The sequence below is a fragment of the Grammomys surdaster genome, unplaced genomic scaffold (assembly GCF_004785775.1).
Source record: "Grammomys surdaster isolate TR1022 unplaced genomic scaffold, NIH_TR_1.0 220, whole genome shotgun sequence".
NCBI classification, from domain to species: Eukaryota; Metazoa; Chordata; class Mammalia; order Rodentia; family Muridae; genus Grammomys; species Grammomys surdaster.
In genome coordinates, this window is record NW_021604665.1 from 2,840,918 (window position 1) to 2,865,722 (window position 24,805).

Here is a 24,805-nt window from a genome sequence, read left to right on the forward strand (position 1 = left end):
AATATCTACTAGGAAGCAATGTGCTTTTGTGTGTCAAACATAAGAAAGGACCCACTTCCTCTTCTCCAATGGACTTGGGCAGGAATCAACTGTTCCATTTATTCCCAGCTGCTCTTCACTTCCCAGCTGAGTACTAAGTGTGTGAATGCTACAGAGAAGCAGTGTTTTCCCCACAAAGAACTTTCTTTCCCAGCACCATGCCTCTAAAAGTGAAGTTCCCCTGGGTCATTCATATGACAGGAAGCTGTAGAAGAGCACAGAAGCACCCAGCTGATGGTCAACAGCCTCATGATTTAACATCATCATTATCTCTAAGAGGTGGAGTAACTTTTCTTATTGTTCTCCCAAACTTCCTTAAATTTACTCACAAATTTCAATAAATCAGGTCATTAGATACAAAGTCAAATGAGATTTCATTGTGATAGCTAAGATGTTCCTTACAGATTAAATAATAAATCAGAAAGTGGGAAAATACTCCAAATTTAAAAAGAAGAAGAAGAAGGAGGAGGAGGAAGAAGAGGAGGAGGAGGAGGAGGAGGAAGAGGAGGAGGAGGAAGAGGAGGAGGAGGAAAGGAAGGAAGGAAGAAAGGAAGGAAGAAAGAAAGAAAGAAAGAAAGAAAGAAAGAAAGAAAGAAAGAAAGACTAAATAAATGTTCTCCATGCATCCTAGACAAATGGAAATCTCTCTTCAAGTAACTAACTCTCTGCTTATGAGTTATCTTCTCTGCCTCCTAAAGCATAGTCTAAGATTGCCAGTTCCGTGATGAGAGCCTTCAGCCTACTTGGCCAAACAACATAGTTATTTTCATAAATATTTTTTTCTTCAGACAGACTCCTCATGATTCAAGCTTGTTTCCAGATAAGAAGTCACAGTGCAAGCAATTCTAAGATCAAAGCCTTTCCTCATGTACATTCATATCTTAGGAGATAAACACAAAAGTGACAAGCTCAGAGAGCCCCACTCGGTGTTCAGAACCTTACCTAACCTCTCATAAAATGTTCACCTTGCCTATGACTGGCTGGGGGAGGGCAGCTGAATACAGAACTGCTTTCATGAAGTACAGGAGTTTCATCTTAAGCCCCAGGAGACATAAGGTAGCTGGGTTTCCCCAGCACAATACTGTGTTCATGGAAGGGAAAACCATCATCATGAATCACTATGTTTCACTATTTTAAAAAAGAGCACTTATAATTTCCCTTTTGCAAATTAACCAGGACTGTGTTAACCATTACAACAGTGACATCAAAAATATCTGAGCAAAGACGTCAGGGGACCTCTTGGCTACCATGTGTTACCTCTGAGGAGCTGATCTCAACTCCATCACTTCTCCACAATAACCTTCCGCCCTCCCACATCCAGGTTCCAGCAGCAAAACGAAAGGCCTCCATCAGCCGTGGAACTAGACCATTGCACATGGCTGTGTGCTAGCCACAGAGCACCGCTCTCACAGACTTGAAACTCTTGATCATTTCTATTGAGAAGCCCTACAGTTTAGTGTTTCTGTGAGATTCACCAACTGCAGTGAGATTTCTATAGCTTGTAAATCATAAATAAGATGGAGCTTTGAAAGTTAATCCAGGCCAACTGCTGACTAGTTTAAAGGAAACTCCTGGAATCGAGCAATAGAATATATTATCCAGTCCCACATTACAATTTAAAAAAAAAATCACATCTTACTCTGACTCCTGTGGGAGGGAAGATGTAAGTCTCCCAGATTTCAACCTATTAACTTCCTTGGTTTGAGTTTCAAACCTCATGAGTGATAGGCATGTATTTCCCAGTCTCCTACTTGTTTCCCTCTTCTACAAGATTAACTTGCAAAAGTAGCTGGGTCCATGACAATGAGTAGGTGGTCCCTGCTCTCACAGATACATTAGTTATGTGGTTGAAGATGCTTCAGACATGTCACACTGCTGTACTCTGTAGCAAAAACTAGTGTTTGGCTAAGTCAGCCATTGTGTCTTCCTGCCCAGTTCTTCCAATGAAGCTAAGAAGAAGCTGGGCACTCAACTACTTCCCCTCCTTCTTTGAAGGTCTACGTCATGGTGTGACACAATTATAACCAAGGTGATGTGAAGTCTTCTAGGAAACTTTGGATAAAATTGTTTCCTTCATCGATTAAAAAGAGAGTACCGTCATTAGAAAGATAGTTTTCACCAGCACTCTGTGGCTCACTTTCTACCTTGACGTCATTTGGAGTAACAGCAGCCATGTGGTGATAATGGAGACAATGAGTGCATGGGAAATTATCAACTAACAAACACAGTACACATAAAGGAGCTCTGGAGACCAGGGAGCACCCAAGCCAATCCTGGAAACGAACTGATTGTGCACGGTTTCAGTATCTGTTAGGTGACAGTCGTTAAAATTTGCAATTGAAGTTGCTCTCAAAGAAATATATGATCTTATAAATACCATATTCCTTTGGTATAGCACATGCTTTCCATAAGCAGCTGCCAGAAGATCCCTTTACTGGCTGGCATAGGACATCTGACAACCCTCATCTCCAATGTGGTTCCACCTTCCCTCTACTTCAGAAGGCCTGGCACTTCTTTGCATGCATGTTGCCAGAGTATGCAGTCAAAATGAATGCCTACCTGCATCTTACATCCAGCACAGACTTGTTGGGAAAGACATAGGGTGAATGAAAAACACAGCACTGTCACTATCCTCAGCAACACACATCTTACCCCAAGTCTTTTCCTTTTGCAATTTAATTTGAATATGAAACCACCATGGGAAAGTTTTAATAGGACCTAGAAAACAGAACTTCAAAATACTAAGCAAGGGTTTGATGTTCCACAAGTGTACATCTCAGTTGTCAGGATTCAGAGGCAGGAGGAACATAAGTCAGAGCCTAGGCTGGGCTACAAAGTAAAGCACTCTCTGTCTCTCTACCTCTGTCTCTCTTTGTCTCTGTTTGTCTCTCTCTCTCTCTTTCTGTGTGTGTGTGTGTGTGTGTGTATGTGTGTGTGAAAGCAGGAAATAATATTGTTCAGTTACTAATGAATGTCTAGGAGATAAGAAGCTAGAGAAATGGCTCTAGAGTAAAGTTCTTGTTTAATAAACAAAAGGAACTGAGTTCAGATCCCCACGAACTATATGAAAAAGCATGGTAGGTGGCATACACTTGTAATGTCAGTGCTGAGGAGGTAGAGACAGACAGACCCCTGGCACTCTCTGGCCAGCTAGCCTACTTAAATTGAAGAATTCCAGGCCAGTGAGATACTTGCCCACAATGCCCAAAAGGAGGCTAGCATCTGAGGAATAATACCTGAGGCTGACCTCTGTCCTCTACACCCATGCTCACTTGCACTAACATACATGCATATGCATGCATATGCATATAAACTAATATGCATGCACACACACATATATATGCACACAAACTAATATGCATACACACGCACACATATACAAACTAACATGCATGCGCATACACACATATACACACAAACTAATTAGATTCTAAGAGGGTGATTGGACTCAGCTAGAAGATGACAGGATTTAGTTGGTTGTCATAGCACAAGACATCAAAAGTGAAGGTTGCAGCTTGGTGAGTTCAATTCACAGCTCCACCACTGGCTTTGTAGATTCTCATCAGTAAGTTACCTCTAGAAACCTTGTTCCTTACTCTAAAGTGAGGGTAGTTTCTAACTCAGGAAGCTGTGTGTGTGTCAGAGAATGGAACCTGTCAGAAAAGACATGTCAGAAAGCGTCCACAGGTTTTAGGTATCATTGCTTTTCTTCTCTATTTAGTACTATCTGAAAGTTGCTTTTCAAAAATTTTCAGTGTATCACACACATCTAAATTCTGGCATTGTAAAGGCCTTTGATACTTAATGAAAAAATTAAAAATAGCTGCTAGGTAGCCAAACTATCTGATATTTCTAATATGTTAGAACACTAGGTCTAGATATCAATGGCCTGAAGGTTCTGTGCAGTGCTGTTCTTACCTCATTTTTTTGTTGTTTGTTTGGTTGGTTGGTTGGTTGGTTTGGCTTGGTTTTTTGTTTTGTTTTATTTTTTACAAAAAAGTGGAAGTAATAATAGAATTTTCCCTTCCAAGGATTAGAGTTGTTGAATGGGTTCTATTTACTGTCTAACAGATAGCTAGTGATATATAATTTTTGGCATGTTTTTAAAAATTGCTTTCACCAGGTGGTGGTAGTGCATGCCTTTAATTGAAGCACTTAGGAGACAGAGACAGGTGAAACTCTGTGAGTTCAAGGCCAGCCTGGTTTATAGAGTGAATTTCAGGACAGCCAAGTCTATAACAGAGAAACCCTATCTTGAAAAACAAAAAACAAAAATAAAAAAAAAAAACCTCTCTCTCTCTATATCTCTCTCTCTCTCTCTCTCTCTCTATATATATATATATATATATATATATATATATATATATATATATATGTATATCTGCATATCACAAGTGTATGGGTGCCTGAAGAGGCCATAATAGGGCATCAGATCACATGGCACTGAAGTTACAGGCATTTCTGAGCTGCCTGACATGACTGCTGGGAACTGAACTTGAGTCTCCTGCAAGGGCAGAAAATACTTTTAACTTCTGACTCATCTGTTCGGCCTCCAATGTTGTTTCTTTACAACCAGCCCTCCAGAAGGGCTAATTCACTGTATTAAATAAGCATATACATTGTATTGAAGTGTCCTTGTTTTGCCTCCCAGACCCTTTCTAAATCCTCAGGTCCTCAGCTAAACACTGAACAAATAGGATTCTTTCTTTTACCTCACTATGAGCATCACTATGCTAAGGTGGTTTTTTTTTCTTTTTAAAATCACATATTATGTCAATTCTCACTGTATAAAGTAAACTGTTCCACATAAGGACAATGATTCTCATTTGGAAATGCATAAGTAATTAATTTCCTAAATATAATTTTGCAGATTGGTCATGGGTAGATCATTCTGGGAGCTCTGGCTAAGATAAACTGTATGTCCATTCTTCTATCACTGGCAGTGCTACATACATGATGCACAGAGGCAGGCATCTTCGTGTTTCCTAGGAAACCCCAGAAGTAGCACTTCCTGGCAGCCCACAACTACAAGCATTGTCCTTCTTTCTCCAACTGTGAAAGGACTGACAGACCTTTAGGGGACTGCGGGGACAAATGGAAGTCCATGTGTCAGGAAGAAAATCTCCAGGAATATTCACTCACATGGAGAAAGTCAGCAGCCAGAACACAGACCTCTCAGGATTTCAAATCTCCAGACAGACAGCTGCCAGAGGAGTATCATCAGTGGGCAGAGGCAGATCTCTTGAGGATAGATCACTATAGTAGGAGGGAATTTTACCCTCAGAAAACAAGCCATAAAGAGGCAATGGGAAATTCTGACTCCCAGGGAAGAGGTTAAGAGGAGACTTTCTGTTGCCCTCCCCAGTGACCATGCCTTCCCCTCTGGGTATTATATTTTCTCTTTACTGTGACAGAACACCTAACTCAAGCAACTTAAAGAAGGAGGAATTTATTTTGGCTCATGACCTCAGTGGGTTTCACTATCCAGGCCATGAGGGGCAGTGGGGAGGCTTATGGTTTGGTTTGTTCACATCTTGGCAAATCAGGAAGCAGATATGGGACCGAAAGCAAGAAATGGCCTCCAACCTTCGAAGCTTGACCTTACTTGCCTATATTTGCCTGATATGTCCTAGGTTGTCACAGTTCTACCACCACCCAGGACAATGGCACCTGTTGGGACCAAGTTTCAAATGCATGACCCTGTAACGAGCATTTCACCTTCAAATCATAACACATAACAAAGCTCAGTATCTCTGATGGTGGGAAGAATGATGTGCCTTCCAGCTCCTCTGGTTCTCTCAGTTCTTTGACTGATGGAACGGTGCAAGAAATGATCTAGGCTGAGCCAGAGACTTTAATGAAATAGTTTAATGAATTACTTCTCTCCTGTATGGATGCTGAGCTGGTAGGGTATGCCAAGGTCTGCTGGGGACATTTCAAAGATGAGTCAACCCAAGAGAGTAAGACTAACACAGTGCTCAGGAACAAGTAGGAAAGGAGAGGGGGCATAACCAGGTCATTGTTTGAGAATCTGCAGCCAGCCAGCATGCCATGAATCCTCAGGACTTTTCAGTTTACAGATCTGGTAAATTCCCTTTTGTGTAATCTGGTTTGAATCAGTTTCTAGCACTTACAACTGAGAAACAGAACAAAACTCAACTCTGACTCATAACTGGGGAACAGAGAAAGTCATGCCAACTTAGAATATGTACTACTTTTGCCTGAGCACATCAAGACTCTTTAATGTGATATCTGTGTTGGCCTAAGCTCCTCATGCTTCCTCAAGTACTTCCCCATAAGCTCAGTGTATCTGCTTAGACAAACAGAATTCTACTCACACAACAAGGGATCGAGTGTTTGAAAAATCATGACTATCCCCCAAACCAGGAACGCTTGAGAAAACACACTTCCTGGTAGTAATGATCACACAAACTTGGCTACCCAAGAGAACTCTTGAAGCATGCCTTTCAAAGTCACATTCTTCCGTTTAGTAATCAGGCTAAAAATAACCTGCCTACAATGTCTGGCTGATGATTGAAACACATTGCCCCAGAAACCCTTGGACCAATTATCGGCAGCACACTCTAAGCTGGACTGCCAATATTTGGACCTTGCAGAAAGATGCGTGTGGAGAATTCAGCTTACACATCCTACTCTTTCCTGACCCTTGACTGTCTCTATATGTGACCCATCTCAGTAACTCCATTCCTTAATATTTCAATAAACTTATGGTCTTTCAGTGGTGACATCATATACCTTATAGAAAAGTTTATCTGGAAGGTGTGCAAAACCAAGTTTGTTCACTCCTGTCCTGTTACATAAACCCAAGACATGAGAGGTTCAGAGCTAATCCACTTGCAACTCTTAAAAGTGTCTTCTAGTGTGGGCTGTGCTGGCACTATTCATAGACAATCATTTGTCTTGCTTTTGTCATCCACAGGGCGTCTACTTCTCATGACATCTCATGTTTTGGTATCTTAAACTCATTCATGAGAAAACTGAAACTCAAAGCTGTTGAGCAAAATTATTAAGATTTTTGCCTGAATAAATGGGGAGTCCGAGCCAGATTCCAATTCATTTCTTCTGTTATCCACAGACCACTGTTGTTAATGCTTACTGTATTTCTACTCTTTATGTGGGTGTGGATGCAAGTTATGTTTGTGTGCATGTGTACATGTGTGTACATAAGCATCAAGAGGCCAGAGGACAACATCAGATGTCATTTTTTTCAGCCACCTCTCTCACCAGCCTGGAATTTGTAAAGTTGACTAGACTGATTGGCCAGCAAGCCCCAGGGTCCATCTGTTTCCACCTTGCCGGTACTGGGATTACAAGTACACTCTACCAGACTGAGCTTGATTTACAAGAATCCTAAGGATCAAATGCAGATTCTTATGCTTGCAAGACAAGCCCTTTACCAAACAGAGCCATTTCCCAGACTTTCTTAGGCTCACAGAGAGCTTTGACGCTTCTGTCTGGGCCATCTGTGTTTCTTTCTTTAGCTTGATAATATTAATAAGAAGCTTATAAATAATTCTTTAAGCACAGACCCAGCATAAAGATGAAACAGTTCTATTACCCTAATACTTGACCAGTACCAGACATTGTGCAAGGACTTGCCAGTACAGCAGAAGGCCACAGGGACAGAGTCTGTGGTCTCAGACACAGAAGCAGGGACAAGGAAGCCTGTGGTGTCCCAGGAGAAACCAGAGTGTGGCAAGTCAAGGGAAGGGAATTTGGCACAATTCTCTGTGCACTGGGACCTCAGCTTTCTCACCAGGAAAGGAAAGTTGAGCTTATTATCTGCAAGCTTGCAAGTTCTTCAGCTGCCCTGAAGTTTTTTTGTTTGTTTGTTTGTTTGTTTGTTTGTTTTGAGTTGCCTTCCTGAGTTTTTTTTAAAATTGGGAATGTTTTATTTTGTTTTATTTTATTTTGTGTTTTAAAATTACAATATAATTAAATCATTTCCCCATTCTGATTCTTCCCTTCAACATTCCCACTCCTTACTATACCCCTCCTTACTCCTTTTCAAATTTGTGGCCTATTTTTCATTACTTCTATACACACAGACACAGACACACACAGACACACAGACACACAGACACACACAGATACACACAGACACACATGCACATACACATACACACACACATATATATATACATATATATGTATATATACACACACATATATATATATTTCTAAAGGCATAAGCATCACCTGTTCAATCTGTACAATGCTACTTGTATGTATGTTTTCAGGGATGACCAATGGAATTGGATAATCAGGGAATATTATTTCTCCTACTCTCTGAATTCCTTGATTACCTGTAGCTCTTTGTGTAGGGTTGAGGACTCCTGAGCTACCCCTCTCACCTCCACCTTCATACATGCTAATATGTTTAATAGTTATTGGCCTTGTTCAGCTCATGTTAGGTAATCATGTTAATAATACTATAAGGATGTAGCTTCTGACATTCCTAGGAGACACAAACTCACAGCAGACACAAACTCACAGCAGACAGTTCCTCTGGTTTTTACACTCTTTCTAACCTCTCTTTCACAATGATCCCTGAGCCTTAGGTGCAGGAATTATTTTGTAGATGTATCCATTGGGATTGGGCTTCCTAGCTCTACATTTTTATTGGTTGTAGTCTTCTGTAATGGTTTCTATCTGTTTCAAAAAGACACTTCCTTGATGAGGGGTGATAACAACACTTACCTGTGTGCATGAGGACAAATATAATGTAGATCATCTCTGTCTAAGAGACTCCCAAAACATTACAGACTTACTATTGCCCTTGCTCTTGCTTGGTCCCTAAAGGCAGAAGGTAAATACCTGTCTTAGTTGCTTGCCATGACAAAAATACTAAAACCAAAACACCACAAAAGAAGGCATTTAATTTGGAGCCTCAGAGTTCCAAAGGTTAGAGTCCATGACCATCATGGTAGGGAGCTTTGTAACACGAAGGCAGGCATGGTGCTGGAACAGTTGCTGAGAGTTTACATATTTTCCACAAGCAGGAGGCCAAGAGGGCTACCTGAGAATGGCATTGACTTTTGAAACCTGAAAATCCATCCCCAGTGACACACCTCCTCCACAAGACCACACTTCCTAAACCTTCTCACACAGTTCCAGCACTACGACAAAGAATTCAGATCTATGAGACTATGGAGATCATTTTATTTAAAATTCTACATTCTACCACCTGACCCACATATGCCATGGCCACATCATATTGCAAAAATATATTTAGTCCAACTTCAAAAGTCCCAATAGTTTTTCACAGTCTCAACAAAGTTTAAAAGTTCAAAGCCTCTTCTGAGACTCAAGACTCTTAATTGTAACCACCTGTAAAAAGCAAAAGGCAAATTACATACTTCCAACCTATAATGACACAAAATATATGTTACCATTCCATAAAGGAGGAAAGGGAGGGAGTATAGTGAGGAATAACTGGTCCAAAGCAAGAGTGAAATCCAGCAGGAAAAAACTCTAAATCCTGTAGCTCTGTGTTGGATGCTAAAGGACTTGAATGGGTCTTTCCTTACAACTTTGCTGACTACAACACACTTCTCTCTCTTACGCTGGTTCTGCTCCCTGTGTGTAGCAATCCTTAGAGCCACCTATGGCATCTCCAACATTTTTGGATCTCTAACACAATCTAGACTTTACTTTCACAATCAAAGCTTCATGCAGTAGTTCCTCTGAGCCTCTTAGTAGGGACTCCTCTGCCACAGTGGCTTTCCTTAACCACAAGGGAGGACTCCAAAACTCCTTCACTCGGCTGTCCTTCCTGACATAAAGCCAAGGCTGTTGTGTTTCATGGTCTGTTTGGCTAAAACCTGCCCCCACCCCCTCTTGAGTTATATTTGCATAAGATTTGTTGTTGCTTTAATATCCTTAGGCATTTTCTTTTCACAAGTTGCAAGTTCAGTTGGGTGGGGTGTTGACCTAAGGCTACCACTCACTTTACTTTGCTTAACATCAAGCCTCTCAACAGCTTCAGCACGAGCCTTCTTGCCAACATTAAATGTCCCAGTGCCCCATTTTCCTCTTAAACTGTATACTTACGTTTCTTTTTGCCCTGTTTGTTCTTTTTTTGTTGTAGATCTTCGTAAGAGTGATAACTAATAACAGAGTCATTATTAGGATATCTTGAAATCAGATCTTCATAAGAGTGATAACTAATAACAGAGTCATTATTAGGATATCTTGAAATCTCCTCTGCCAGTGAAATTAGTCCGAAATTCTTCAATTTAACTTCAGAGTCTTAAAGGAAAAACAAAGCCACATTTGTTGTCAAAGTATCACAATGGTCTCTAGCCCCCATAACTAATATTATTTCCCTCTGAAACTTCTTAGGCTGGACCTCCATAACCCGCCCATATTGCTCTCAGCACAGTCATCTTCCAAGCTCCTATCATGATAACCAATTAAGCCATGATTACAGAGTTCAATTGCTTTCCTAACCCAAATCCCAATCCCACATTCCTCCCAAATACAGCAGTGTAAGGCCTGTCACAGCAGTATCCTACGCCCTGGTACAAACTTCTGTCTCAGTTACTTTTCTGCTGCTGTGACAAAGCACCATGATCAAGGCAGTTTACAGAAGAAAAAGTTTATTGGGAATGTATAGTTTCGGAGGGTGAATTCATGGCCATCATGGTCAGGGAACCGGCAGTAGCAAGGCAGGCAGGGTGCTAGAGCAATAGCTGAAAGCTACATCTTGATCCACAGGAAGAAGGCAGAGAGTGGAAGATAAATGCAAGTGATGTGGGCCTTTGAAATCTCAAAGCACAGCCCCCCACCCTCATGATGGCCACAACCCTGTGGGGTGCAGGAAATGAAATGTGGTGGTCAGAATGAGAATGACTCCTATAGGCTTATGTATTTACATGCTTAGTCTCCAGTTGGTAGAACTGTCTGAGAAGGATTAGGAGGTGTGGCCTTGTTGGAGGAAGTGTGTCACTAGGAGTGAGCTTTGAGGTTTTAAAATGCAGAGTCATTCCCAATTTGCTTTTTCCTCTTCTTCTTGGTTATTGTCTTAATATGTGAGCCTAAACTGTGACTGCCCTTGACAGATAGTGAGAAATGCAGGTTTGGGACCGTATCTCAGATCTACGAAAGTCAAATCAGCATGGTATCAAGGCTCCAGGTGATGCTTCTGCACACTGAAATGCCTTCAGAAGGGATCCAGTCCAGTGTCACAGGCAATGATGAGACCAAAAAAGCAGACTCCTGCTGTGTCTGTCACTCATTAGCTCAGTTTCCTCTAACAGGTTTTCTTAGCTAGGTGAGATCTGTCACCGCCCTGAAAATGTAGTATCTCGGATAATGCTCTCCAAAGCATGAGGCTTTAGTCCTCCAGGGCCTCCAGGGGAGAAAGGATTGTGTAAGGCTACCTGACAGAGCTAAGCCTCCAGGCTACAAACCCACTTCAAACAGAGCTTCTATGCTTTGATCAGTTTTAGAAATTGGGATTACAGTTAGATATCCTTCGAAAAGAAGAATTCTCTGCTTTGCTTTTACTTCTCAGCCAACCACTGTTGTCCCCCATTGTCAGTAAGCATTGTTAGCATGGTTGTCAAAGCATTCAAGTCATGAGCTTAAGGAATGAACCTGCTTCTATTTTCTATACACTTCCCTTGGGGTACAGATGTGACCTTTAAAACGTCAAAACCTTCTGTTCCCAAGAGGACTACTAAGTTACTTTCCTATCCTATTTTAACATGTAATATCCAAGAAAGACACTAATGTGGAAAATTCTGAATTTGGCTAATATACCACTCCTGGTTTGCCCTCCAGCAAAAGCTCTGTGTCCTTTTCCCTTACAAAACAAAACAGTCCCAACAAGCAATGGGAATTTGATGTTTAAGGTCAACACTAGCAGTCCAGTTAAACACCTAGACTAAGAATTTGGGGGACATCTTTCGTGATTAGCATTGCCTTGTTACCCTACTGTTATAGTCTTTTATAGTTGTTACAGTTTTATACTTGTTATAGTATAAATGTGCTTCATAAGGAAGCTACATGGAAATCAGGAAAAGATGCATCCAGTTTTAGGGACAGGTAGTGATGTCTCTGAACTGGGATAAACAGGAGTACATCAGCAGGGGAGCTGCTGGGAAGCTGTTTACTGGACACCTATGGACCACCTCATTTCCAGGAATTAGAGTTTCAAATGTCATGACTTTATAGAGGCAACAGTATGACATTAAAAAAAAAAGTATTAGAGACAAATAGATGCTTTTAAAAATGGAAGTCAAGTGTGACTGCTGTCTGTAGACACAGCCTTTTGGAGAAGATGATAGCTCTGTTTTAGGTTCATTCTTGACTTTGAGCCAGAGGCACCTGGGAAGGTTTGTGGGAAGATCAAAAGCAAATGTTGGCCTGGAGAGATGGCTCAGGGGGGAGATGAATACTGTGAAAATATAAGGGCTGGAGTTCATATCCCCAGCACCTATCTAAAAGCTGGGTAGGTGTGGAAGCCCAGCTGTAACCCAGCACTTAGGAGGCTGAGGCAGGGGAACCCCAGAGTAAGACAGATAGCTAGACTACCTGAACTGGTGAGTGCTGGGTTGAACTGAGGACCAGTGTCTCAATATACAAGATGGATAGTGAGCTAAGAAGATGTTGACCACCAGAGTCTAACCTTTGCATATATATATATATATGCATTGGTATAAATACACCACATACTTTATACACATGAACATGCATACATAAGTACATCATTATCCTCTCTCTCTCTCTCTCTCTCTCTCTCTCTCTCTCTCTCTCTCTCTCTCTCTCTCTCTCTCTCTCTCTCCCGAAAAATAAAGGAGACGAAGGAGGACAGAAGGAGAGAGACTCATATATTCAAAACCACAGGGTAGCTAGAAAAAGTGAAGCAGAGACATCATGGAAGGAAATGAGGCCCTGGCAAGAGTCAAGGACCATTTTGGGTAAGTCTTTATAAGCCATGAAAAAAAGATACAGGAAGAGATAACGTTTCAAGTAAGCTTTACCCTGGAAAAATGTCTGCACAAAAGACCATGGCATTCCCATAATCAGTGGCCCATATTCAAAAACAGTGCTTTCCAATTTTATATTTCACTTTAGTTTTATAGAGGGAGGCAGAATTGATAGTTTTCCTAGGGGACACATAAGAATTGCCTTGGAAAGGGGTGGAGTTGTGTGGAGTGTATTCTTTCTCTCTCTCTCTCTCACACACACACACACACACACACACATATGCATACACTCATATATATCTTACACTATAGCACTACAATGTAACCCTTACTCACAGTGAGCAACATTTTCCTACAAGAAGAGGCTACAACTAACAATTCCTAAACCAATCATACCCACACTCAGGGTTTTTACACTATCCTTCAGCTCAAATCTCAAGCATTTCTATTCTACGAACACAGCACCTCAAACACAATACAATCAAAACCCAGCTTGTCTAAGTCCGTAAACAAGTTAGAGTCTTCTTGTACATTCTCTACGTCAGCAGGTATCAATTGGCACCAAATTGATATTGGCTACCTGTCTAGTCGGTAGCCATTATACATCTGAATGAACAGATGACAAATGAATAAAGTTCTGAAACCAAATGAGAATGGAAAGAAGAAAGTGGGAGAAGGTGGAAAGTTACATGCTAGGGAAAGAGCGTCAGCCCTTAAGCTCACCTGCATATTGGAATTACCTGAGGGTTATGCAAGAAAGTACAGAGTCCCCAGCAATCCTGATGTGATTTGTTGGGGCAAAGCCTAGGTGTCCAGATTAGTCAAAGATTGCTTCAATCATCCTAGTTGAAAGTAACCATTTAGGAGTTACTGAATCAAAGCCATCATTTCCTGGGCCTCTTGCAGTTTCTTCTTGTGTCTATGTGTGCAAGTGTACAAGTGTGCATTTGTATGTATGTGTGTATGTGTGTATTCATGTGTATGCATTGTGGCAATCAAAGGCCAAACTTTGGTATTATTTCTTAGGTATTGTCCATGTATTTTAGAGGCAGTCTCTCACTGGCCTGGAACTTGCCAACAAGGCTAGTCTGCTTGTCCGAGAGTAGTAGGGACCCCCCTTGTCTCAGCCTTATCCTCACATCCCCAACCTCTGCTAATGGTAAATTTCTTTATTCAATGAATTCAGTCAAATTCCAGAGCCATCAGCCAATGCTCATCACAAAAGAAGTTCCCAAATATCTGATCTAAAGAGAACTGATTGCTGATGCTTATCTTAAGCATCAAATTCCCACTTACTATGGGAAGAGGTCTTCAATAAACTGTACAGGAGGCAGTGCGGCCCAAGAACCCTTCCTCCTGCCTCCCGAACCTCTGAATGGGCAGAGATCACTTTCTGCTTATCTTTCTGTTCAAAGCAGTTCCAGTGCCCTTCTGACACAGGATGAAGAGTGTCTTAATTAGGGTTTCTATTAATGCAATAAAACCATCATCAAAAACTAAGTTGGGGAGGAAAGGGTTCATTTGGATTACACTTCCATATCACTGATGACCATTGTGGTGGTTTGAACAGAAATAGCCCCCATAGCACATATATTTGAATGCTTGGTTATTAAGGAGTGGCACTACTGACAGGAATTAAGAGGTGTGGCCTTGTTGGAGGAGGTGTGGCCTTGTTGTAAGAAGTACAACACTAGGGGTGGGCTTTGAGGTTTCAAGTGCTCAAGTTAGGCCCAATATCTATCTCTCTTTGTTTCTGCTCCCTGTTGATCCAGATGCTGCCTCTCCAGTACCATATCTGCCTGCATGCCCTCATGCTCCCTGCCATGCTGACAATGGACTAAACCTCTAAGACAGGTAAGTAAGCCACAGTTAAATTCTTTCCCTTAGAAGAGCTCCTGTAGACACGGTGTCTTTTCACAGCAATAGAACATTGACTAAGGTAAACATCAAAGGACATCAAGGTAGGAACTCAGAGTAGGATCCTAGAGGCAGGAATTGATGCAGAGGCCATGGAGGAATACTGCTTACTGGTTTGTTCCTCGTGGCTTGCTCAGGCTGCTTTCTTGCTTTCTTATAGAATCCAGGACCACCAGCCCAGGGATGGTACCATCCACAAAGTGCTGGGCCCTCTCTCAAGTCAATCACTAATTTAAAAACAAAAAAACAAAAAACCCTGCAGGCTTGCCTACAACCTAGAAGCATTTTTTTAATTGAGGTTCCCTCCTCTCAGACAACTTTCATCTTGTGTCAAGTTGACATAAAACTGTCCAGCACAGAGTTGGTCACCTTGCAAATGGAGGAAAGATGCTCCAGCTTTGTGAGTGTTTAGTCCACCATCATATACAAAGCACAGTGTCCAACATATGTTAAATTATAATATCCTAAATAGCATCTATTGTGGCAATAACCAAATGGTATTCTAATAACCTCACGATGGTATTCTGATCTTTTCATGAAATTAATGGAAGTTATGATCAGCAAATGACTGAGTAAAAGAAAAGAGAGAGACCATAGTAATCACTGAAAAGAAGCATCTCCTTCCCCGTGGGAGGCATTGAGTCACTCTGTGTTTGTTGAGCCGCATAAGGAAGTTGCTGTCACAATCCTTCCAGTGAAGCTATTGTGATGTTGTATAGAAGAGAGGGCTTTCTTGGACACTCATTTCATTGGAAATGATGGGTGTGACGAATGCTTTTGTGTGAAGGTGGCACCATCCACAAGGAACAGCATGACTCATGGAGTGAAATCATAGATTCTATGGTGCTGCCAGGCTGAGAGCACTGGGGCTGGCTCAATGGGATTGAAAGAAAGATCAAGGAATTCCAGTCTTTGGATGTACATACGGCAGGGAGAGAATGTAATGCATCAACTACTGGCATATATGCGTGATACTGAATTCTTTTCAAGGCAAAAGTACCTCACCATGTAAAAACTGTGTTGTGGAAAGAAAATTACAAATGAGCCAATAATACACTGGACTTAAAAAGAATTCATTATGACTTGGGGATAACAGTTAATGAAGTGCGTGCTGCTTATGCATGAAGGTCTGTGTTTGATCCCCAGAATTGATTAAAATCTGTAGGGTGTGGTGATGCACACTTGTAGTTTCAGCATTGGGGAGACAGAAACAGGCAGATCCCAGGGGCACACTGCATATACATAGCATGTGCATTCACACAAACACACACTCACACAAACACACCACACATACAAAAGATAATCTCTCATGACAAAGTTGACTTCATTGCAGTTATCTAAGGAACAGATGGATATTTGAGAATAAAACGTTATCATATATTTTATACTAGCCACATTAGTACATGATGCTTTATTTATAAATGCTACAAAGATAAAAACACAGCACCATAACTTTACTTGACACCCTCTCTACTGACTCGGGCTGACCCATCGACTTACTTTAACTAATTGAATATAAATAAAATAGATGTGCCAATTCCAGTAACATCCCCAAAGTTACAATCAGTGAAATAATCAATGTGCAGGGTAGTTTTGTCTTCTTGATACAAACTAGAATAAGCCTTGAAGAGAGCATGTCAATCGAGAAAGTATTTCCATCAGATTTCCATCAGTCTGTAAGGGTATTTTCTCATTAATTATTGATGTGGGAGGGTCACTGGGGGGCAGTATCACCCCTGGGAAGGTGGTCCTGGGTTATATAAAAAAGACAGAGTGTCACAAGCAGCAAGCCAATAAGCATCATTCTTCCATGGTCTTTGCTTCAGTTCCTACTTCTAAGTTACTGCCCTGCTTGAGTTCCTTCCTTGGCTTCCCTCAGTGGCCTACTGTGATCTGGAAGAGTAAGCCAAATAACCCTTTCCTCCCCAAGTTGTTTTCAGTCATGCCATTTACCACAGTTATAGGAAGAAAACCAATGAATACCTTGAATACATGGTACCCATACAATGAAATGACGAAAATAAAAAAAGGGCATAAACATTAGAAAGGGAAAAAAGGAATTTCCATTTTAAAATGATGACTTTATTTTCATGAAATCTAAAATATTTTCATTTTATTTTGGTTTATCTACTTATATCAAATTACTGGGTGTAAAATCAGTCTATAACCCCAACTGTTCTATGATAAACTAGAAATCAGAAATGAAAATGTAAGAAGGTAGCATGAAAAATATGTAAGGAAAAGTCTAGCACAAGAGGTAAAGATGTTTGAATAACTTACAAAAATCTGATTAAGAGTTATTAAAATTACTAAAATGAGATATCTAAAGATACTAAAACCAGATATCACTACTAACGTAGAGTTAACTATGGGGCTGAAATAGGCCAATGGGCCAGTGGAATAAATTCAATTCAGAAGCTGTATTACTTTACATATTATATTGCCTTATATGCTGTACATATTGCCCTATATAGTTATGGATACTTCCTGTAGGACTGAGGTAATGGCAGCTGGATAGGGAAAGCACAGATGTTGTAAATATTACCATAATAACAGGGTATCCTTACACAAGCTAAACATCCAAAAATCTGCAAATCCAAAGTCTGTCTGTCAAGTTTCAGAATCCAAAGCTTTCTGGAAGTTCTATAGCTCACCACACCTGACAGACCATATTTCAGACAGAAGCAAGGCACTGGCACACACGATGGCATGTGTGCATTTTAACCATGGCCTGTCACGTGAGAGGAGTTGTGGAAAAGTGCACATGTAACATGAGGTGTGTTAAAGTGCACATGTAATATACTGGGTCTTATGTGTTGCATCACTGGGATCTACAGTAACTCTACGAAAGGTTGAATTTGACCTGTTGGTTCAGACAGTCTTAGTCTGTCAAAGCAGGAACTGCATGGCAGAGTTCATGGCAACAGGAGTATGTGGCAGATATTTCTGACACCATGGCCAAGCTGGGGAGTTCCAGAACTAGGAGCCAGGGTGGGCTCTTTAACGGCCCACTTCTAGTAACCTGCTTCAACAAATCAGGCCCTGCTGAAGGATCCACATACTTCTAAGTTGCCACTTATTAAGGAAGACACATTTAAAACGCTAGCCAGTGGGAGACACTTCAGAGTCAAATGATAACATTCCATGCTTTTGACTTTTAAATAAATAAAAACACAGAACAAACCTGAGGGTGTGAGTGGAAAGATTTTGATATAGGGATATTAACTATAACCTTGTCTTGTTGTAGGAGGAAAACCCCAAGGCACTAGATTACTGCCTGCCATGCTATCACAGAGTGTGAATCAACTACATCACGACACACAGAGCCACAGAGCAGAATCCAGATTCTCCATTTGATAGAACCAAAGAGCATTCCTCCGCCTCTAAAACAAGCCAAGATGCATGAGCAAGTGGGAGATGTTTATAATACATTGTGCACAGATGTTTTCATGTTTTAATGTAACTAAGGAACACTTCCACATGGCAGGTTCAATTTACATGACGATGTTATTGGTGGCTCTGGGTTTTATTTTGTTTTGATCATGTAGATTAATTCAGAGCAATGGGTATGGATTACTTTGGAAGGAAATGGAAAGAAGACAAACTATTTAATTGGAAACAATAGTGACAAAAGAGCCTAGAAATTTAAAGGTGTGACAAGAAGCAGAGTGTAAAGATGTGTTTGGAAAACACCTGGAATCCTCCCAATACCCACGAGCTCATCTGAGTATGACTTGTCCCTGCCAGTGGCCACCCACCTGGCTGTTTGACTCCAGCATTTGCAGCTCTGGCATTAACATTCAGATCCAGCTGTGGGCTTGGAGGTACACAAGGAGTGACACAGGGGCCAATGTGAGGAACTCCCCCCAAACAAATTGCCCTTCACACTGTAGGTCAACCTAACCTACTTGGAAAGTTCCTAGGCAATGAGAAACCTGTTGTGGTAATTATTTAAAACTGGCCTCTGGTTCATCCAATTATCTAAGCGGCAGCCGCTCTGCCTAGTCCAGCTGCCACGTTTCTTGGCCTGAGGCCACGTGCAGCTAGAACCAGCCCACCAGAAACACCAGCCCTGCCACCCACTAGATGCTAGCGTGAGAGATGGCTCTGCCAATCTTCCATGCTGTCTCTGCAAGGCAGGGCATTTCCCATACCATTCCGCCATCCATGCGGGTCCAGTAAGAGAATGAGACTCTAATTCTTATAGATTAATGAAAGGCTTTATATGTTTGATAATGATTAATAACAAGATGCCCATACAAAGAGAGCTGTATCCCAATTAGCTAACCTAATTATAAGTTTATAAGTTGTTCCCCACGAGTGCTCTCCATACCTGTGTGGTTCTCCTACATCTCTGCCCTCTCTAGCTCCTCCTCTTCCTTTTTTCTCTTCCTCTCCCACCTCCTCCTCTTCCTCTCCTTACTCCTCCCACCTTAGCTCCTCCTACAGAAACTTTGTCTCAAAAAAAAAAAATCAGTGTGAACAGCATCCGAGGAACAGTAATTGAGATGATTGACTTCTCACCTCCACACACCTGTACTGGCACACACATGCCTGGGTGCTATACACACAAACACACACAAGCACACATAGAGATAGATAAACAGACAGACAGACAGACACAGACAGACAGACAGACAGACAGTCAGGCAGACAATCTTGACCCTAGTTGAAAGGGAGTGAAAAATACTCCAGCCATTGTAGAGAATAGACTGCTCCTCCCTCCAACCTCCTCTCTCTGGTTTTCTACTAGACCAAGACAGGAAAAATGAAATGTACTTGACATGCATTTGCAAAGAGATGGAGATTCCTGTGACAAAGCATTGGTCTCTGCAAACAGTTTCAGGTTAGAGCGGGCAGAAGACAGCAAGCAGCCCCAGCACTTGTGCTTGCTTTCATGGTGGGTACCTGGCACAGGAAGACAGCAAGCAATGGGCTAGCAGAAGGAGCCACTTGATCAGCACAGGTGTTTCCATCCGATGAACTGGGGTCACCTTTTACACACCTGCTAACTCCTTGTTAGCAGGATTGGGTGGATTTAACCAATTGGTAAGCTGTGTATACAGGTTTTTGCCGTGTAATGGATCCTCTTGACTCTAGAGAGTGGTATTTTATGGCAGATAAGGAAAGTAAGGCAATATAAAATAAAGGCAAAAAGTGGGAAGGGGCGTGTTCCATATCTATTACAGTGTGTGAAACAGGCAGGTGCTTATTACACCTTTAGTGTGTGGTATGACTTGCAGAATATTGGCATTTGGGGGACTACCACAGTTAATCGTCACAATAAACAAAGCCTGAAGAGAGGACAGGGTAGCTGAGTGGGGAAGGAACTGGCCAGTCCACATGGGACATTTCAATGGAGACTTGTAATTAGAAAGAGATGCTGGAAAGCAAGTAGGCTGACCCGTAGAAGTCAATGAATTTGGAGAGAGCTAATTTAAATAAAATATGTGTTGTTTCAGAACTGAGTAATACATAGTGTGACTTCCATAGAGTAAAAATAAGGTGGAGTTATGGCAGGACACTCTTACTGGATGCTGTCACCTGAGGCACACATCTTGCAAGCAAATTGCTACCATAAAATTTTCTTGCTGTTAGTACGGGAAGCCCACATTGGCTTTGTCTTTACTATTGGCAAGCTTGATAAAGCTTTGAAACAAAAAGAGTATAGGGGCTTTAATCAAACTGGCTGAATTCCCAGCCCCTGCAAAATGACCTTACAGAACTCTGGGGTAGTCTGGAGTTGCAGCTGTCAGCATTTGGCCAGAGAATAAAATGTTCCTTCCTTTTCCGTGTATTTTCTTTACTGGACGAAAGAAAATAAATGGGTTTAAAGAAATACACAGAAATCTGTAGAAAACCTTAAATATGGCATCTCTATGACTTTGCAAAATAAACAAAGAATAAAGATGTATTCATGTGCACTTTCACATGCTTATTAATATGGACCTTCGAGTCTATGGTAGTGTACTGATTTTCTCTATGCATAATGAAGAATAACTATTCTGTCTAAGGGATTAAATTCTAGTAAGGACTCGGCTGATTAAAAGCACAGGGTAAAGGACTGCTTAGCCTCTCTCACTTTTGTTCCAGGTATCCTTCTATAACACAGCAACGTAAACTTCAGCCAGAAGAACGGAATTCGGTGACTCCATGCCAAAAGAAATAGAGCTTTGCATTTGTTTCCCGAGCGTCCTTGCACTTGGAAGGTTTCTTTCCTCTCAAGAAACACGTGTCAAAGGATATAAAAGTGGCTTTCAGTTTGGGGTTAGAATCCGAAACAAAATGACAATGGAGAAAAAATTCAGCTCAGCTTTGCTAGATTGGAAATGATGCGTGAATTTTGCTGTTTCTCTAAGATTTCGGAACAGGTATGACATAGTGCTTAATTCGATCACCCAGTGAATTACCCTTTCTCTCTGGGATATTAACACTTATGTAAGATGTCTCCATGTGAGGAAGGGGAAAGACTTGAAATACAGAAAAGCTTCCAAGATTCATAAATAGAATAATGTTGTCTGTACCCCCACTATTTTTTTCTGCTCTCCCTGAGAGGTCCTGTGGGCTGTAGCAATGCATCATTTAGATAACCCCTTCAGGTGGTTCATAGAAAACTAACAAAAATTGATGTTGTTATCTGAGGCTTTCTTCTGTGATTTGTCTAACTCTTTACATTCATTATGGGTTTTACTCTTCTTTAATAAAATAGCCCAATATTGCTTTCAGATGTTCCAGAAAACTTTTTGGCTGGCTGCAAAAATAAATTAAGAGTCAACAAGTTCATTGTAAGGACATTGAAACTGTCCATTTGAATGAACATGCTGTTGTAGGCAAGTTGAGGTGTGTAGGCTTTTTATCCCCAAGCTGAACAGCACTAATGACTTTCTAAAAAATATATTCTTACTTTTACCCACAAAAGTTAAGTGCGAGGCTCATCTTCCAAAGCCCAGGAATAAGAACAGGAGTGGGCAACTAGTTCCCACCCCTTACTGGAATTTAGCCTCTAGCAGGAAGGCAGACATCAAGTTAAAAATCATCAATAAGGCTTGAGGAGCATATGGAGAGAATTAACCACTGCTAACCTAGGCATTTAGAAGCTCTGTCCATGAAGAAGCAGAGACCCGCTAAAAGATCCTCAAGACACTACCAAGCCAAGAAGAGGCAGGCACTATATATCACCAGAGAGGGCAGAGAAAGGAAATTTCACTCTGTTGTTCATATTTCAGTCTCCATACATGTTGCCTTAGCTTTTAGGCCTTCTTCACATTCAAAACCCTCTCCATTTTTCCTATGATGCTTTTGGAAAAACAATATAAAAATGAGAACTACTCTTCGCTGAACATGACTGTGCCAAATCCACCAGACCCCTATGCATCCTTAACTTCTGTCCATACTTGAAAACAATGGGTTCAGATCATTTACACGGGTGGTCAGTGAGCTAATGTAGGATTCAGAACGAGATAGGAGATGTACAAATGCCAAATTCCCAGCACTTCACTGAGGTCTCTCCCATTCCAATCTATAAAATATTTCATCAAGTTGGCCAGTAGAGGGATATTTCAATTAAAAACACTGCCCAAGAGTAGTAAAACAATTATGAATTAATACTTGGCCCAGGCCCCTCCAGCTGTTTTAAGTTGGACTCTCAGAGGATATTGGGCTGGGAACTTGAATTTTAACAAGCAGCCCAAGTGCATCCCATGTATATGAGACGTTCTGAACTTCACTGATGGGAAAGATTAAGGAGTGGCCAGAAAATGACTGCTGCTAATTCACGCTCAGTGTCTCAGCCACACTCTCAGGCTGTTCACCTCACCTTCGGATGAAACACTACATGACAAAGTGCTTATGATTTTCAAACTGCAGATCATTTAGCCTCCCTCTTGGGCAAACTCTCTAGGCAGGGCTCGAGAGAGTTGCTGGCTCAAGCTTCAGCCAGGCTGTGAAAAGAGAGGCTTTTCCAGAGGAAGTAAGATAAGGCAGAACTTAGAAAAACAAACATACTGAGGCCGGTGTGCCAAGGGCCACTGGTAAAATCTATAGTCCAAAGCTAAGTGAGTTAAACAAACACATTACCCGGCCATCCAGGAAACCTGAAGCAGATGCTGGAAGTAGGATGTGTGTTTTCAACCTAGGGAGAAATATCCTGAGGAGTGATGATACGGAATGAGGCACAGAGTGCACAAAGTAACAACGAAGGGAATCGCCAGCAGGCAGTGTACCTGCGATGGGCAGGCAGTGTTCCAGTCGTGTGGTTCAGAGCCAATTTAGGCTTGAATTGTGAACTGTGAATTGTGAAGGTGAATTGTGTCCTACTGATGGAGCTGTTAGGGTCTGGGCCAACGCAACCCTAATGAGCTAGGCTCAGGCTAACACTTGGGAGCGTTGCAATGCTAAAATGGTGTGGTACTGCCTACCCCCCCCCCCCATTACTTCATGTGAAATAACAGTTCTGATTCAAAATAGGGATGAAGGTAGTACTCTCCAAACATCCTCAGCAATGTCCCAGATCCTCTTCTGATACAGATTTGTGCTTTGGAGGAAACACAAAATACCAATGTCTGGAAAAACAAAAAACGAAAAAAGGATTTGCTGATCTGTATTGGTGCTCTACACAAAGTTCACCTGGTGAAATAGTGTTCAGTAGTGTGCTTAGCAATTCCTCAGCACAGAAGACACAGTGGCCCAGTGCAGTTTGCTCTTATTTGAATAATGACAGCATGGATTCATATTCATTACCTCGGTTTCCAAAGGATGCTAAGACTGAGCATAGTGACACATAATTATAATTCCAGCAAGTGGACATAGGAAGATCGTGAATTCAGGGCAAACTGGCCTACATAGTGAGATCTTGTCTCACTAGGGAAATAGGAAGGGATAGAGAAATGGATGGATGGATGGATGGATGGATGGATGGATGGATGGATGGATGGACAGATGGGTGGGTGGCTGGCTGGCTGTCTGACTGGGTAGGTGGGTGGATGGATGGGTTGGTGGCTGAATGGATACGACAGACCTTTCCCCTGGGAACTCAGGTTTTGGTAATATTTTAGCATTGCTGGACCTGGTTCTACAGCAGTTGGGGCAGGTTTCTACCAGCTGTCCATGTGGGCGCATCTCAGAATCTGAGGCATTCTCTGACATGGTCTCTCCTGGAGCTCTCTGTTTCTCCCACTCATTCCCTTTCACATGATGACATTTCATTAGCTATCTTTTTTTTTTTTTTTTTTTGCTTGCTTGCTTTTAATTAAGGAAACACTGTTTGCACTCTTCTTGGAATCATTCACTGAATGTCATCTAGACTCTTGACATTTATTTAGGAAATAGCATTTTTTGCAGAGTTTTTATAGCATGAATATTAGATGATGAGGATAATTCAAAACCCTCCACATAAGCAGGCTCATACTCCCCTTCTGCATTTTATAGAACAGCAAGGTCAGCCTTGAAATCTCAGCTGCGGTTAGGATTTATAGTAGCAGCAATGATTTGGAAAATGTTGGAATATTTTAAGCTAGCCACCCAAACTTTGGCTATGTCTTGTGAAATGTTATATAGCTTCTCAACAAAAATAACTGTAGGGATGGACTGGGGAATGTAGCTCCATGTAGAACACTTCTTTTAGCATAGGTCAGGTCCTGGATTTGATTCCTAGTGCCACCCAAAATAACTGTCCTTGCTAGTACTTTTTAAATGCTATCATTATCAAGGAATACCCAATTATTCTCTCAAGTGAAAATTGTGAGATCTAGTTGTGAGTTCCTGAAGGAACTCTATGGGTTTGCAAGTGGGAGAAGAAAAATAAGGAGAGAGGAGGAAGATGAAGAAGGAAGACGAAAGGCAGGAAGAAAGGAAGGAAGGAAGGAAGGAAGGAAGGAAGGAAGGAAGGAAGGAAG

General features: G+C 41.4%; 2 long non-coding RNA genes and 1 pseudogene across 2 annotated transcripts in view; all 3 read left to right on the top strand.

Annotated features, from left to right (window-relative positions):
- Positions 1–12,970, top strand: part of LOC114625713 — an 88,335-nt gene extending 75,365 nt beyond the window's left edge. The window contains exon 3 of the long non-coding RNA XR_003712115.1: positions 12,864–12,970. This is a non-coding gene — a long non-coding RNA (uncharacterized LOC114625713). The remainder of the gene's footprint in view (positions 1–12,863) is intronic.
- Positions 12,971–14,753: 1,783 nt separating this feature from the next.
- Positions 14,754–20,836, top strand: LOC114625694. The gene is made up of 3 exons (XR_003712111.1): positions 14,754–14,849; positions 18,160–18,322; positions 19,753–20,836. It is a non-coding gene; the product is annotated as an uncharacterized LOC114625694 (long non-coding RNA).
- Positions 20,837–21,051: 215 nt separating this feature from the next.
- LOC114625693 overlaps positions 21,052–24,805 on the top strand; it is an 18,797-nt pseudogene continuing 15,043 nt past the window's right edge.